The sequence below is a fragment of the Balaenoptera physalus genome (assembly GCF_965194825.1).
Source record: "Balaenoptera physalus genome assembly, chromosome: 4".
NCBI lineage: Eukaryota > Metazoa > Chordata > Mammalia > Artiodactyla > Balaenopteridae > Balaenoptera > Balaenoptera physalus.
In genome coordinates, this window is record NC_138891.1 from 86,684,543 (window position 1) to 86,701,767 (window position 17,225).

At 48.4% G+C, this 17,225-nt stretch overlaps 1 protein-coding gene across 12 annotated transcripts in view; it reads right to left on the reverse strand.

Moving 5' to 3' along the window:
- The window catches only part of BOC (BOC cell adhesion associated, oncogene regulated), a 90,889-nt gene that overhangs the window by 57,591 nt on the left and 16,073 nt on the right, over positions 1-17,225 (reverse strand). For 6 of the 12 annotated variants that reach the window (XM_082460149.1, XM_082460148.1, XM_082460143.1 and 3 more), the window contains exon 2: positions 15,529-15,620. The exons of 2 other annotated variants lie outside the window; for them this stretch is intronic. The gene's annotated coding sequence lies outside the window, so the exon portion shown is untranslated. Of the gene's footprint in view, positions 1-345; positions 3,105-12,111; positions 12,212-12,680; positions 12,911-15,486; positions 15,621-17,225 lie in introns of those variants that run through there. 4 more of the 12 variants (XM_082460142.1, XM_082460146.1, XM_082460147.1 and 1 more) reach the window with 4 other exon arrangements.

Here is a 17,225-nt window from a genome sequence, read left to right on the forward strand (position 1 = left end):
AATATCTCAGGGGCCAGACACCTCCACCCAGGCTTTCCAGGCATCCTGCTCTGGGCTTGTACATGCACCACCTCTAAGACAGACAAACAACACACAGACACACACACACACACACGGGTGCACGTGTGCACATGTGCTCACACAGCAAACAACTCCAGCTCTCCAGCTCCAGCTGGGAAGTATGCTTTAGAATCATGACAGTTTACTTTTTTCCTATCTGACCTCATGCAAACCGACTTTCTCCACCTCTCTGACCCCCAAATATACACATTCAGTCCCCGACCCACCCCCAATCTTCCTCACTTAGAAAGCTCTTTTAAACCATCTAAAACTTAAAATAAATACCAATTTGGAAACCTGAAGCATGCTCCAGTCTGTCCGTCTGTCCCCACCTTCTGCTGGAAGCCTCCGACCCCAACTCCTGTCAGCCCTCCCCAACTTGGGAAGCCCAGTGGCCTCCGTGCAGGGCTGGCACACGCAGAGAAAACAAACACATGAAGTCCTGCCAGCTGGGTCAGGCACCACTATTTATAGCAGAGCGAAGTGTGGGGAATTGGAGGCGTGATGAAGGGTGTGGGGCGGAGGGGGTAGGGATAATTCCAGCCGCTACGCCCAGGCTCCACAGCTGCAGAGGATCCCTGCTGATGTTCTGCCGGCCCAGGTGCAACCCATCCTGTGTGACTAATACCTTCGCTGTGCTGGAGCCTCCCAGGGTAGAGGGCCTGTTATCTTGCTCATTACTGTAGCCCCAGCATCTATCTCTGGGAGCACAGTAAGTATTTGTTAATTAAATGAATAGATGAGCTTGTTTTCTTCCTGCCTACCCCACAAGGTTGCAGATGGAGGAGCTGGGGTAGGTGGAGGGGAGGTTAGTGAGGAATGCCTAAAACAGCGCTTCTAAAAATCTATCGGTTGTTAAAATGTGCTAGCAAAAAGAATGTAGGGAAATGCTCTGTTAAGAAAAGCAAATTAGGTTTCTTTAGTGCAGGCCTTTTCAGAGCCTTTAATGGGCTGTTACGTATTGTGAATTACCAAAAGGTGGGTAGAGTATGCACTGAACGCTGAACTCACTCAACCACAGGCCTGGACTTATTTGACCACAGGCCTGGACTGACTTGACCACACTACTCTTTTTTCTCAGAGTACCATTAGTGAGGAGAATTTCATCAAATACACTTTGGGAAATGTTGGCCTAAGAGGTTCCTGGAGAATATCCCAGAAACAACTTGTAAAACAGCATCCCATGTTTGTAATTTTAAAAAATTACATGTTAATATGTGGTGTACAGTTATTTGGATTGTCACAGGATAAGGTCAGGAGACACTTAAATGTTCACATCAGTTATGGTGAAGAGCAGGAAATCTGCACTTTTTATACTAAACACTTCAGAAATATTCCAAGTGAGTGTGTAGTTATTTTTGTAATTAAAAAGGTAAATTAAAAAAAAAACTATCCCCAAATATTATCATGTCATCACTGAAATTTTATCTTCCCATAGGCCCAGGAGCCTCATTTCCTAATAACTCCTTGGGCTATAACATGTTGGTCTTTGCTCCATGATCACATCTAAAGTGTTTCCTGTGTCTATATCCAACAGTCAACTCTTTCGGCTTGCAAAGAACCCCTCCCCTAATTCCAGGATTCTGTTGCATCCACACAATGTGGACAAGTATTTTGGAAAAAATGAAAACATATTTAATATTCTTTTAGCAACCTTTACTAATCTGAAATTACTTTGTTTAGTAAATTGTATAAAATATCCACCAAGCACTTCGTTTGCTGAAATTACGATGTTGGGCATATTAACATTTAAAGACTGCTTTTTTTCCTGCTAAATCACTGATTTCCTAACTTAACTGATTTGTAAATGTAATTAAAAGTCATTCAGATTTAGTGAATGTAACACACTAGGTTTTGTTGCAATATGAGATTAAGGCAAATATTTAGAATTGGAAGAAATATTCCATCTTAGCATAAAAGAGAGTATGTGACCATTTGTTGAGTTACTATGTGTGAGATGATGTGCACGTATTATCTTGTCTAACCTCTAAGTAACTCTGTGAAGGAGGTAGTATTGTCATCCCCATTTTACAGATGCAGCAATTGAGGCTTAGAGAGGTTAAACACCTTGCTCAAGTTAAGGATTCAAAGCCAGGGTTACCTCCTTCCCCTGCCTGCCTTCCCCTGGTCCTGGTGTCCTTGGTAGATTCAAGCAGACAAACCAAAAAAGGAAACTGAGGAAGGCTGAAAAAACCAAAATCAGCCTGGGTTGGAGTCATGCACTAGCCACCATGTTTCAGGAGGGACTGGTTCGTCAGGTCCCACGATGCACTCTGTAGCCAACTCACGAGGATGTTCAGTCCCCCTCCCCAGCGGGAGTCAGCCCTGAGTGAGCGCCTCAATCCCATCCACAAGTTGGCCGCGGCCCTCTGAGTCTGGATCCATGTAATATGCACCAGCATGTAGTGAGAGACAATAAAATTCTTCCATTTCTTAATCTGACCTCTCTCATCTTCCTTCTGTTCTTACATAAGCCTAAGATTGGAGGTTCCCAACGCAGGCTGCATGGAACAATCATCCAGGGACACTAAGACACATCAACACCTGGGCAGCACCTCAGGCAAATTCACTTAGAGCCTGTGGAAGTGGGGCCCAGGTATCAGCATTTTCAAAACCCTTTCCTGGAGACTGTAATGTGCAGCCAGGGTTGAGAACCCCTGGGAGTCTCCACCATGGATTTGTGGGTCATTTTGACAGAGAAGGTCTGCCAGAAATGCCTCGGTTGCACTGGATGCCATGGTTGGAATTGCGAGTTTTGTATCAAGATGTTCCCTGCTCTATTATTTTTAGTGAAATTCTTGCCATTTTTAAAGCTATTTTCTTTTATTCCACAAATTGAATATCTTAATACACTTTAACGAATAAAACATTTTCTCAAAGTTTCTCTCAGGTATCCCCAGATATTTTCTGGACTTTCAGATTCCTAGTTTTCACCTCTTCACACAGAAATAAAAACCCAAGAAGAGACCACCATTGCAAACAGCACCTACTTTGGGGGCCGAGACGGCTTCCAGAGTAGCAAAGGTGACACTTAAACAGGTCCCTGGGCCACGGTCACCCCTGCTGGGGCCACCACCACTTCTGGGGGCAGAGAGGTTAGCAGGAGAGGAAGTTTTCCAAGCATATGCACATTTTAGAGTTTGCACATGAAAACCTGAAGAGCTGTCAGTGATTCCCTTAACAAATTGAGAACAGTCTCAGGGGCTCACAGACCACCAGGAAGTAGAACAGGTGTTGGCTGTCCAGGGGTCCCACATCCACTTAACACCAGATTGCACCACTGGGCTTTGGCTCCCCTGGAACTAGCTTTTTGGCATCCCAAAGGGTTAACAGCGCAGCCTCTAGCTTCCGGCCTTCCCTTCCCCAAGAAGTGGATTTTCAGTTTGGTCCCACCCCAACCTTAGAGACTTGGGTCCCGCCCAGCCCCTCCCCACCTGCGGCCCTCCCCCTCCAGGAATGAAGCTGCCGCTACCCAGCGTATACCAAGGAGATGGTTTCATCTCCTTCCAAATCCATTTTGTGTCTTAACTTCTGCCAAGGATAAAAATTAAAACACTCACACACACATCACGCATGTATGCCAGGACAGAGCTCGAAGTTTAAACTGAAAAAGACCAGGCGGGGAAGGGAGGGGCAAGTCGCTGATCAAAGTCGGGGCCTGGAGACTTCCCTGGGGTCTGTGTGGGCCCTGGCGCACCCTGCCTGAGGCCCCTGCTGGCTACACCCAGGGTCAGGCCTGAGCCGGTGTTTGCAGCATCTCCCCTCCTGTTCCTCCAACACCCATTTCATACCACCCCAAACGCTGCCCAGGGGGCCACAGAGCAGCCCAGCTGCCTGGCACTCCACAGGCTGGAAGCAGACTCTGGTCCTCACACTTGGAGAAGCCCGTTCCTTACCAACTCCAACATGAATAAAAACAGTGCTTGGAATGACACGCGGGCCCTGGTGGCACAGGCGGCTTGCGGACTGCTTGTGGCCACCCAGAAAAATGGGTCTGGAGCTGGAGCCTCTGTTCTTAGACCCCTGTCCCCCCATACCCGGGTCTGCAGACACCTGAATCTGGGGACCAGGCAGAGAGTAGCTCTGATCCAGCTGTCTCCTGTCATCTCCTGCCGCTGACTTCTTCCTTCTCGGCCAAACCAGAAGCCCCTGCATTGCAGAATGATCACGCCTAACCTTTCACCCATTCAGGATCCCCCAGAGTTCAGATAATGGCCCCTTACTCAACTCTAAACCCCATCAGCTGCCCCTTTTCCTCCCCAAATGGTGAACTAAGTACTCACATCACTTACACCTGTCCATTCTGACTCATACAATCCTTTGCCTTACAAGTCAATAAACACTTATTGAACACTCATTCAATACGAAGCTCTGTGGATCCAAAGATAAAGTTCAAGCTTTCTCTAAGAGCTCAGCACCTGGTAAAGGAGACACACAGAAACATCTCAGAGCACCGTGGAGCAACTGAGACTCAAACCCGAAGGCCCTGGGCTGGGGTTCTTTCTTTTCCATGCCCCTGTTAGGAGGGCATGGGAAGACTGGATCACACACTTCTTTTGGAAAAAGTACCCTTGTGGCGTTCATCCTTGTCCTATCTGCACACAGAGCAGAGTAATGAAAACAAAGTAGTATTTTAAAAAACTCTTTTGTCTTGATAATTGTTGAATTTGGGTGATGGGTACATGGGGTTCATGATACTCTTCTTTCTGCTTTTGTGTATTTGAGTTTTTAAATAATAATGAAACTTGCTTTTTCAATAGGATGACTAGAACAAGATCATCCCAAACCTTCTCAGTCCTGCACCAACTTCCAGGATGCCCGCCCCCCGCCCCCCATTGCCCCCTATGTCACCTCAGTTAAGCCAAATAGCACTGTCCGGCAGGTTTCCACGAGCGCCCAGGTTCTGGTAACGGAGGGCAGTATACCTCTCTTCAACCTTTAAAGGCTCCGTAGTGTTGGGCCAAAGAGGCAGCCCCACCCCTGAAAGGATACTGCTGGCCGCAGACAGAGGAGGCCCTGAGGAGCCTATCTCCTTGGTGCTCTGGCTTGGGAACCTGGACCCCGTTGGCTGCCCCCCATGCCCCCTACTTCCTTTCTGGGTTCCCTGTCCTGGATGGGCCTTCCCCAGAACCCTGAGCATATCTCACCAATGACAACGTTGGCGGGCTTTTCCCTGATGGCAGAACCAACCAAGTGCACAGGCTTCAAGGTCCAAGTGAAAGACCATCACTTTTCTCTGGACCTCCATTTCTCTGCCTATAAAATTCCCAAACATACCTAAGTGACACAGCTCTTTAAATAGCCAAACTCTCCGAGAATATGGGCTCTTGGGAAGGACTTATAAATCAGCAGCTTATCTCAAAAGCCAAAGTAATAATAATCATGGTGATAATAATGGTGACATCTAGCACCTCCTCTGAGCCAAGGGCTCTTCCAATGAGAGAAGGCAGATAACGCAGCTCAACATGAAATGACCTCTTGCTTGGATTTGGGAAATATTCAGAATCTAAGTTATAAGTGTCCTGAGGGCAGCACGCATGGTGCTCAATAATCTGTTGGCTGATCAACTGAAAGGCCACTCTTTAATGGTTAGAAACATGTCTTTGGGGCCACGTGGAAAATGCCTGAAGAGGCATGAACAGCACTGCTCTAGGCAAGGTTTATTGCTGGGTCTTTGGATAACCAGAAACAGCTCAGTGTGGAAGCTCAGTGACTGAAGGGAGGCTGGCTGCAGCGGGCGTCATGATTTTCAGAGGGTGGGAGACAGGTCAGAACCCCCTGCCCGGGGAAGGGTAACACACCTCATTCTGGCTGAGGTTCAGAGAAACAAGGCCTCGCTGCCTGTCCCCCATCTAGACCACGGGCGTTAGCGCTAGCACTTTGGTTAGTGTCCTTGTGTAGGGAGAATGAGTTCTGCTGCCTAACACTCCATCACAATGGGGCAGGCTGGTCCTCTTTACCTCCTGACTTTTTTATTTTTTAAAGTTTTATAGTTTTTGCTCTTAAATTTAGATCCATGGCCCATTTTTAAATTTTATTTATTTATTTTTATATTTATTTTTGGCTGTGTTGGGTCTTCGTTTCTGTGCGAGGGCTTTCTCTAGTTGCAGCAAGTGGGTGCCACTCTTCATCACGGTGCGCGGGCCTCTCACTATCGCGGCCTCTCTTGTTGCGGAGCACAGGCTCCAGACGCGCAGGCTCAGTAGTTGTGGCTCACGGGCCTAGTTGCTCCGTGGCATGTGGGAATCTTCCCAGACCAGGGCTCGAACCCGTGTCCCCTGCATTAGCAGGCAGATTCTCAACCACGGCGCCACCAGGGAAGCCCCTACCTCCTGACTTTGAAAGCTGTAGAACTTAGTTGTTCAGGAGCCTCCCTGTTCCACAGCCATGGAGGCCTTTTCTAGAGAGGGGAGTCGGGCAGTGGTGGGTAAAACTGGGACCCTGCCCTGGTTTCCCACGGATTGTTCTTTAGAGAAAGTGCTAGAGAAAACCCAGACTGCCCTGGAGACTTCCTTCCACCAACACTCGCTGGAGCTTCACACGTGTGGCAAGGCCACGCCGCGTTTCCCTGCACAACCTGCCCTAACAGGCGACCACGCCGCTGGGAGGTCCTGGCATGGCCCCCAACTGGACAGAATGCCATTCCTCATACTAAAGGGTTATTTTTTAACACATCACAAGATATTTATAAACTCAGCATTTCTGAGATTTTTTCCCCCCAAAATCAGGGAAAAAAAGTCCCATCTAAATGCTTCGTCAGATCATGTATTTATCTTTTGGTTTAGCAAACGTGGCCCCTGTTCCTCGACACACACTGCTTGGCTGCACCTATGGAAGCCGGTCTGGGATTCTCCCACAGGACCTCCTGGGGGGACAGCATGTGAGGAGGTGACTCAGGGATGAAGGCTGGATTTGGCAGGGAACATGGGTCTCACCCTCCCACGTTCAGCAGTTCTCTATCCTCAGCCTCCACAGGCAAACTGTGACAAGGGCCAAGGCCTCCCATGTTGTTGATGGTCAATAATCAGTCACAGCCTTCCAGATGCTGGAGCGAGACGCAGGAAGACAAGAGGGTGCAGGGCACACCACCCTGATTCCATAATTAACGACAAAAGCAAGGACGGCTTGCCTGTAGACAGTACTTCTCTGAAGAGTTTACGGAGCGTTAAACACTCCACTGCATGAGTGCCCACAGTCTTGGTGACACACCTGGGACAAGTACTGTTAGTCTCCTCTTACGCAGGGGACACGTAGGAAGAACCACTGGATGGCAGCCCGAGAGCTCGCGGCAAGTCCCTGAACAGGATACAGACGGGAGGGTGGGCTAGGCAGAGAGCACACCAGAGGACGAGGTGGTAAGGATTGGGATCACCGGCATGGAGTTTCTACCGTCTGAGAGCTGACTTCCCAAGGAGGCCGTGTCTTCTTTCTCCTTCTCACTGAACTCTGAGGCACCTGCCTGGTGTCCTTGGAAGTGAGGAGGTGCCAGCTGGCCTCAGCTCTTCGCTTATTGCACACAGAAGCAACAGAAGCTGGGGTCTAAGTCTCAGTCCCTGCTCCCCAGGGCTGGAACCCTCTTCACCTAGTACACCCCCTTCCTCTCAGCCCTGGGACGTTTCAGCCTGCTTCAACCAGATGGCCCACGTGCCCCCCATTCACACACACTTCCCTTTCCTCTAACTGTGGTCCAGAGTTGGAGCCGGGTTGGAGGAGCTCCTCCTTCTGCTATAGTTATAAAATCTGTCATTATCCCTCATCCCCTGAGATCCTCACTGTTTAATGACTGGTGAGGGCACTGAATACTGGGGTTCCTGCCACACACACCCCCGCCGCCAAGGAATCCTCGTTTGTGAGGCTGACTGAAGAAAGAAGCACTTCTTGGCAGGGAAAACGTTCTCACTCTCTTTCCGTCTGATCAGTCTTCCTGCTTAATGACCACAAAACAAGCCCTGAAGCTCAGTGCCTCCCAGGGCTCAGCACAGACACCACTGGGGCTGAGACAGCGACTTCGGCGGCTGAGGGAGCTGTGGCTGCCGCCGGATGCGGCGTGAAGGAGCGCTGCCTGCCCTGCCTGCCTGGGAGGCTCACTTCCCCGCCGCTCGTCCAAAGCTCCGGAGCAAGGAAACCAAACTAGCGAGGAGGAAGGCAAACGGCCTGGTGCTCCTCCTATCTCTCTACTTAAGAGCGCAACAGAAGGTCTGCACAGCCGATACTTCCAGATGTGGAACCAAAACACAGGCAGCAACCGACAGTTTACCAGCCTGGGCTGAACTCCAGTAGCACCAGCGCCAGGCGTGTCCAGTGCATGATGACACAGGGGGCAGCACTGCAGACCCGTGGGCTCTGGGCAGGTGGGTCTCAGCGCTGGCTGTGGGCTCCTCCATTGTCAGCGCCTTGCACCCCAGCTGGCTGTATGGTGTGAGGGGCCATGGAGTGGGGAAGGCCATGTTTAAAACTGGAGGAGATTGCTAAGTGAAAGAAGCCAACCTGGAAAGACTATATATACTGTATGATTCCAACTACATGACATTCTGGAAAAGACAAAATTGCAAAGACTGTAAAAAGAGCAGTGGTTGCCAGGGATTGGGAGAGGGAAGGAAGGAGGGCCCAATAGGTGGAGCACAGGGGATTTTTAGGCAGTGAAACTATTATTCTGTCTGATACTATAACAGTGGTGGATATGTATCATTACGCATTTGTCAAAACCACAGGCTGTATAATGCAAAAAATAAGTCTTAATGTAAACTATGGACTTCAATTAATAACGATGTGTCAACATTGACTCATCAATTCTAACAAACGCATTACACCAACGTAAGATGTTAGTAATTCGGGAAATTGGTAGGGGTTGAGGGGTATGAGGTAACTCCCTGTAATTTTCACTTAATTTTTTTCTATAAACCTAAAACTGCTTTTTAAAAAAAGCCTATTAATTTCTTTCTAAGTTAAAAAAAACCTGGAGGAGGAGGTCTGGACTCTTCCCCAGCTCCCTGAGATGCTGTAGGCGTTGGGTCCGGGGATCTCGGTAGTGTAATTTCTCAGGCACATTTGTTGTCAGCACGAGACCTCTTGGGATATTTGCCCTTATTTTTACTCTTCCTTAGCTTCTAAATTTAGAACCAAGCTAGAAATGACTGAGATGCAATTTGAAGTCAGATCTATCCCCCTCTGGGCAGACATCCAAACCTCCTATTCCTTGTATTTCAGGCTGTCAACTCTCCAACCACAGAGACAATTTCTGTCACCTGTGTGCCTACCATGGGGCCTGACTCCACCAGGCCCCCATATGTGGGGAACTGAACTAGTCTCAAATTCATCCCGTGTTCCTCAGATGCAACAGAACTCCCATTCAACTGTGCAAACAGAAGGGAGCAATACAGTGGATGGTCCAGGCACACTTAGGAAATTCCAGATGAACAACTAGACTATAAAGTTTTGATGGAGTGAGGATGCCCTGGGCTTCTCTGCAGCTCCCAGCCTGGCCTAGCACAGTGCTGGACACAAAGCCCATGCTCAGTAAGTTCCTCTTGAGTGATGCAGAAGGGCCAGAGAGGCACCCATTCTCACCCTCCCCTTACAGATGCAACAGTGGCACAGTGGCACATCCATGGACATTCCTTAAGTCAGTCACCTTGAGGAAGACAGAGGAACTGAGCTACTTCCGCTGCGGCCTAGCACACTGCTTTCCAGCTTTTCTAAAACAGACACCCTAATAGTACTAGAATTCCCTGCCCCTCTCTCCCACATTCCCCCCGTATACATATACCCAGAATGCATTTTTCTTATATAAATCCTTAGGTAATTATTTCATTCTGTTTGAAACTCTTATTATACTCATTTTGAGATTCAGGAAAGACCTGTAGATTAGTAAAAAGAAAAACTGAGTACCAATTATATCCCAGAGTCTACTCCAGGCACTGGGGAGGTGGTGAGAAGCAAAATGAAGTCCCTGATCCCGTGGATCTTTCCTTCTAGAGGATAAGCAGGCAATAAGGAGATGAACAAGTAGAGACACGTCAGGAGGTGTAACGTTGAGAAAGAACAGATTAGGTTGAAGGAAGAGAGAATGATGGTGGGAGTGTGATTTAATAAAGGGCAGTCCAGTGAGGGTGGCCACGAAGCAGACACCTGAATGAAGTGAGGGAGGGGCTGTGCAGCTATCGGGGAAGCACCTTCCAGGCAGCGGGCAAAGCCCCGGAAGAGACGCTGTTCTGCTTCGACGGAGGAGCAGCAAGGGGGCCACTGAGGCCTGTGGAGCGAATAGGGGAGGTGAGGGCACTGACAGTGTGTGGCATTTTCTCTGCATGAAAGCAAACCATGGACAGTTTTGAGCAGAGAACTGACCTCGCCTGGCTCCTCTTTTGGAAGCTGACACTGACTTCTCCATGAAGAACAGACTGTGGGCAGGGAGGTCAGGGTTGGGTGGAGGCAGGGAGAACACTTAGGAAGCTACTGCAATAGACCAGGTAAGAAATGTCGCTGGAAGACAAGGATGGTGAGAAGTTGCAGGATTCTGAATACATCTTAAAAATAAAGCCAACATCATTTGCCAACTTCAAGTGGAGTATGAGAGAAAGAACAGAGTCCAAGGTGACTCTCAGGCTTGGGGTCTAACCAGTAGAATGGAATATGCTGAATCAGGGAAGAAGCAGAGGAGAAGGCTGGGTGGGAGCTGTCTTCCCAGTGACCAGGCCTAAAGATTGGTACCTACGGGGGCACCTGGGGCACAACCTTGCCCCACTGTGGGCTCCTCTCTTTCCCTATCTTCTCATTCCCTCATCTCTATAGAGCCTTGAGCCAGTGGGGGGTTCCATCAGTGCAGCCTTCCACCTACTCATCTTCCCAGCTGCCCAATCCATCAATAACTCTCCTTCCAGTCTGTTTTTCTTTCCTTTCCTTTCCTATTAACGGCCACCTTCTCCTGAATGTTCACAATGCATTTTGTGTGCTTTATATGCAGTATCTTGTTTTCTCTTTGCAACAACTTTAAGACACTAGGGTTTCAGAGTGGAGGTGACTAGCCCATGGTCATACGCCTACCACCTGGCAAAGCTATGTTCAAATCCAGGCCTGTCTGGTTCCAAGGCCCACCCTTGACCAGGATGCCACACCATCTCCAACCTGGAAGTGGCCCCAGAAACATGGCTCCCTCCTGCAACAACCGTCTTTCTCCAGCACTTCCCCCTTTTTCTAATAAGATTCACTCCAAACCTCTGCTCTCTCAGATGGGGTCACCCCAACTCTCCTCAGACTCCTCTGTTCCTTCCTCTCTCAGGAAGAGTGCGAACCAGGATCCTCTTGCCACGAGAGCTTTTCTTCTCTCAAGTCCTGCCAGACCCTGAGGCCTTCACTGTCTCTTCCCACAAGAGAGGGAAAAGCAGCTTCTCTGGCAATAGGACCTAACTGCCTTCAGTTCAGGCCTCTGCTCTTAGAAGACAAACACAACCACAGAAGCAGATGCAGCCCTTGTGCCCAGATTCTGACCTCTGGCCAGTTCCCTCAAATGTCTTATCTCCCAACTCATCTTGGGTGAGCACAGATGCCAGAGGCTTTTGAGGTGAGCAGGAACCTTCTGCATCAAAAGTGTTCCCTTGTGCCATTTCTCTGCATCCTCATAGTGCCCTGAGAAGGCAGCTTGCGAGGATGGGGGGAGAGAGGCTCAGAGAGTTCCCATGATTTCCTCTGGGCTACCCAACTAGTTGGTCACATAATTATATCTTAAACCCAGGTATCCTGTACCGCCCCCCACCCCACACACACACGCAAAGCCAGAACATCCTGGCTTCAGGCTTTCCACATTTGTTAAAGAAAAACAAGGAACTGAGGGCAACTACATGCTCATGGCAGCCAAATCTCCCCACTCTCTGAAGCCAGCTGGGAGAGTCGGTTTTGCTCTGCAGGTAACGGCCTGTAGCATTCTTTCTGCTGGCTGCCCTGTATTTGCCTGGAAGGTACCATCTCCTGTCAGTTACCTGTCTGTCAAAGTTGCTACTTCCTTCCCCAGGGTATTTTTCTGCACAAGCTGCCACTTCTCCTGACCAGGAAAAGTACCTGCTGGGCAGAACACCTTCTCCCCCCTCACCCTGCCGAGGCTCAGAGGACCTTGATCAGACTTGCAGAGACCCAAGGCGCACACGGATTCAGCTGGCACCTGTAGTGGAAGCAGAGACTCAGACAGCCAGTTCAGATGATGTCCCAGGGGGAGCAAAAGCCAGGAGACACGTTCCAAGAGGAGACCCAAGACAGAGGCAGCTTTCAGCACTGCCCACGAAGTCAGACATCAGCTGGGCCTCAGGACCCGGCTTCCCTCAGGCTGCTGCTGTGGAACCAGTCAAAACCTTCCGGTTGTGGCCCCAGTTTTCAATTCACGTCTCTTAAAGCAAGTCTCATAAAGGCCGCCACCTGCCCCTTGCACTCTGTTAGTTGCAAAAGAAACAGTTCTCCCAAGCTAAGGGGGCTCTACTTAGAGAGACTGAGAGGAGAGATTGTCTGGATACTTTTTTTTTCTCAAAGCCCGGGTTTTGGAGTCAGCAGCCCTGCCATGAAATCTTGGCTCTGCCACTTACCAGCTGTGAGACCAGAACAAGTCCCTACGATTATTTAGGCTTCAGCTCTCTTACCTGCCGAATAGGATCATGCTGCCCATCTTCACAGGACTGCTGGGGGGTTGCAGGGGCAGTGCTCACAGGGCTTAGCACAGGGCCTGGCACACAGTAGGTCTCGCTAAATGGCAGCTCTCGTTCTCCCCGTCATCAGAAGGACGACGGAGGCAGGTGGGGCTGCCTCTTTGGCACTGGGATCTGCCGGTCTCGGCCTTCTCGGCCTGCCCGTCGGGTCCACAGCTGACTCCCTGAGAGGGCAAGGGAATGAAGGGCGCGGGAATGCCCGTGACGGAGGGCACCTGCTGCTCATGTGTGCTCACCCTCTTGAGGGAGAATCACCACATACATGTAAGGCTTGGTTTGTAAAATCAGGGGAACAAAAATGAACTCCATCTCAATACTGCTTCCAGCAACCTGTTCTGTCCTTTTCACGCACACTCGGGACCTTTGTGGTGTTTCAGTGACGGGGTTGGTTGCCAACCTTCCTGTTCCCCTTTGGTGAGGAGAGCTGAGCTCCCCACCCCTCCCATTGTTGAAGACCACCCAGCGAAACGCGCTGGCAAGCTGCCACCGTGCAGGCAGGCGAAAGCCGGGCCTGACGACCCAGCCTCCATCTCTGCAACAGAAGGCTAGAGAACGACAGGCACCTGACTGCGGGCCTTTCACCTGGAGCCGACACGGCCTTCACGATGGCCAGACCCCCAGCGCTGTCCAGAAGGGGCTGCAGGTGATTGTTTGGAAGGCCTGTACATTGCAAGAGCCATTAGATTCTAACCCTTGGCTATAACACAGCAGATTTTTATGTAACTTGTTCACTACAAAACATCCATTCATAATGACACAAGTAAACAGCCGTGAATTTCCATCACTTTATGTGGTCTCACTTGCAGAAGTGGGTACTGTGCTGACTGCATGATGAAATCCCCTCACATGGGCGCAAGTACGTAAAAAAGGACAAGGTACCGTAAACACCTCTGTGGGATGACAGTCATCAGGCAGAAAAGCAGACAGCCAAGTCGGGGCGGGGGGGCGGGGGGAGATGATTTGTGAAACAATTAAGAGCAGCCTCTGCTTTCACAGAAAAGTAAGAAATCCAGAACCCCCCAATTTTCCTCTCCAATTAACTGTGACCCATACCTAATAAACCTGCTGGGACTGCAACGTTAGGTAAGTTCAGACTAGTAAAGGCACTTGGCTGGGACTATTCTGGAAAAATATTGGCAGGCCGGGAGAGGTGCGGAGTGCTCTCTTCAAGAGTCCAATTCCAGCCCAGCCTCCAAGGCCAACCAGTTCTACACGCCCTTCTCCTCTTACCTGTAGCTCCCATCCTGTGTGACAGCCACCTCTCAGCAGCCAAGGAGGTTCCTGGGCAACTGGAGAGCCCAACAACTTTTATTTGCCCCTAAAATAAACGTCTTCTTACTTGTTACTCTGGGAATAATTTCAGAGCCAAGCAAACCTACCCCAGACAGCAGAACAAAGGGCAAACGGAATTTAAAAGTGAAAAGCTGAATTCAGGCATGTGTTTCTAGCATTCTCAGCTAAAATCTGACCTGGCTGAGAAAGAAAAGAAGATCACAAATTTCTCCTTTTTCCCCTGAAAGCTACTCAGTAACCGCTTTTAGAAACTTGTCGAAGACTCACATTTCTGAGTTTCTGTATTTAACGCAGAGATTCCAGTTTTTAACTTTACTAAAATTTAAAAAAAACACTCTGAACTTGAAATCTCCTGTCTTAAGAATACTTCAGTCTATTATCCGCTGAGGAAAAGTAAGTTTGCAGGGAGAAAATAATGAACAACATACGGGCAGAGGTAAAAGAACGTTTCAGTCCTGCCAGCCCCATCTCTGCCTCTAGGACTTAGCCTGAGAGGCTCTCAGGCTCTCCTCCTTCCAGGAGCCTTTCTTCATGACCCAGTCCAAGCACTTTCACACTGCAGTTTGCATGGCCGTTCCCTGCATGTCCCTTCCCCTCAGTCATGGAATTCTGGAAGGCGTGGGCTCTGGTATTGATATTGAGCACACAGCGAGCGCTGAATAAAAGCTTGTTGAAAGGATGAAGGCTCCAACCTACACATGAGTCATGACCCTCATCTTGTCCAATGCTGTCCAAACTCATTTTGGAGAAGAAAAGACATTTATTTTCCATATTTTCTGCTGCTCAGCTCCTTTTGGATGATTTTTTATTCAACCCATAATATGTACTTTCCTGTTACTAACTAGGAGAACTAGTTGAGACTTTCCTCAACGTTTTCTCTGGCAACCAAGTTAAGTTGACTGTGTATCATTGGCTCTGATCTTTCTCCTACGATTTCCTCTTACTGCCCAATAACCCTGCCCCAAACATCAAAGGCCTTCTTTGAAGATAAGGCCAAATTCACCATTAGGAAAAGAGAAACTATTTCCTAACTTTATTTCAGAAGATGGTATGACACGGAATCCCTCTGGGTTTTGTGAGATAAACACCGCCCAGTACATCAGATGAGAAGGCATTTGCTGTAATACCATTGGTGGACACATAAACACAGGACTTTCCTCATCCAAACCTAAGCAGGACTTTTCCACAGCAGTCTTGGGCTCCAAATCCACAGTAAATGGTTTATAACCAACATGTTGAACAGAATTTGCCACAGGGAAAGGGGGGTGACATGGTCACACCAGGGGAAAGAGGCCACCACAGGATCTGACTACAACAGTATCCGAGCTGAACTAGAACCAGCTTGTCTAGTTCAGATTCCACTCAAAACCGGACCCTTCCAATACTGAAGGACGGGAAACACTCTTTATCTTCAAGCGGAAACATAAAACATGAAAATACGACTGACCCAATAGGCTAGAGATATTAGACTATGGGCAGAAAACCTCACCAGCTTCTTCTACTTCATTGCTGATACCCTCAGACGGTGTGAATGTTGACAAGCCTTCATGGGTCATGGGTTGCAGGAAGCTTGTTCTGGGCCTGAGGAAAAAGAAAGTGTCTCAAACAAAATAAATAAACACTTTGAAAGTATTTGCTTTTTATAAGGTACATTGCTATAAACCAGAGTAATTCCTTATTAGTCCATTTTACAAATACGAAAACAGAGAAAAAGCAGTTTTTCTAAACCATAGGCTTCCTTAAATCTCCAGTTACCTGGCCCCTTGCTAGAAATGAACTAAACAACAGATGAAGACAATGATTACATAGAAAACAGTCTGTTGCTCTTACAAAACCATTACCTTTTGCATCCAATGGTCCATTTTCACCAATATTCACCAAATATCTGTTAAGAACACATTATCAGCAGCCCTCATACTAAGTAAAGTGGGTTAACAGGGAAGGGGCTGGGGCTGGTAAGGCAGCACAAGGAGTGAATCCCCTCCAAAATCAAGGGTCGGCTAATAGATGGGTCCAGCTGGAGCAGAAGGGTCCTATCAAGGTAATACTATCATGAGATGAGACAGAGCCATATGTGAGAGGGCTAAGAAATTTAGATTGTAAGCTTAGACTGGGTGATGAGTTTATGGGACTGATGGACGATGGGTGTTGGTGGGGAGTGAGGGTAGGGGGGTGATGGGTAGACAGTGGGGAGTCCAGCCATGTGTCAGCAATTGTCAAAGGCATGAAGAAGCATGGTGGTGGCAGAAATGGAAAAGATGGTAGGATGGCGGAATAATAAAAGGAAGGGCAGGAGAGACTGGGCAAGCTTGGGGAAGGAGCTAACTCAGTGGTAATGGTGATTTAGTGATCGATTAGCTCAGTGGATTGAGTCAGTGTGAATGGAGTCCACAGGCAGAGCCAGGGGTCCAACCCAAGTTTCCTAATCCTCAGGGCAGTGTCACTTGAGGTGGATCCTTTAAGTCTTACTCCCTGATCCCACCACCCCTTCTTTACCCATTTCCAACCCTGAGGGCTCCAAGGAGGCAAGAGCCCTATTTAGGAAGGCTTTTTGTAAACATGGATTTCTAGATTAAAAACAAACACCCTCTTCCATCCCACCCTCCAGCCCCAAATCTTTGATTCAGCCTCATAAATGATGAAAATATTACATGTAAAGGCTCCATGTGGCAGCACTCTCAGCATTTAGGCTGTTCCCAGCAATAGCAAAGTGGTTGGATATACCTGCTCCCTATGAGTCTTTGGTCAAAAGTGTAGAGCTGCTTCAGGGCTGTCTGACTACAAGAGTCTTTACTTTTATCGGAGCTATGTGAAAAGTATGTATGCACATGGATGAATAAAAACAGTTATAGTATGGCAATGTGGGTAACTTTAAAACACATTTTTTTTTATTATTACTAGATGCTTGTGCAAAAAATAAAAATTAGGAGGGGAGGGTCGTTTGGAGAACCATCCTTTGACTAAGAAAGCTTATTTTCTTGGGACAAAAAAGCTCCCAGTCTGGGGTCTGATGTGCTATAAACTTTTGCTGAATTGAAGTATGGAGATGACAATAAGTTCCATATGTTAAAGTAAATACACTTTAAAAAATGTAACAAATCACTTTCTTTTCTCTCCCTCCCCAATTTCCATCCCCCCTCCTCCTTATTTTCACAGATAGCAAGAAGGCTTGGAGTTTGGAGGAAA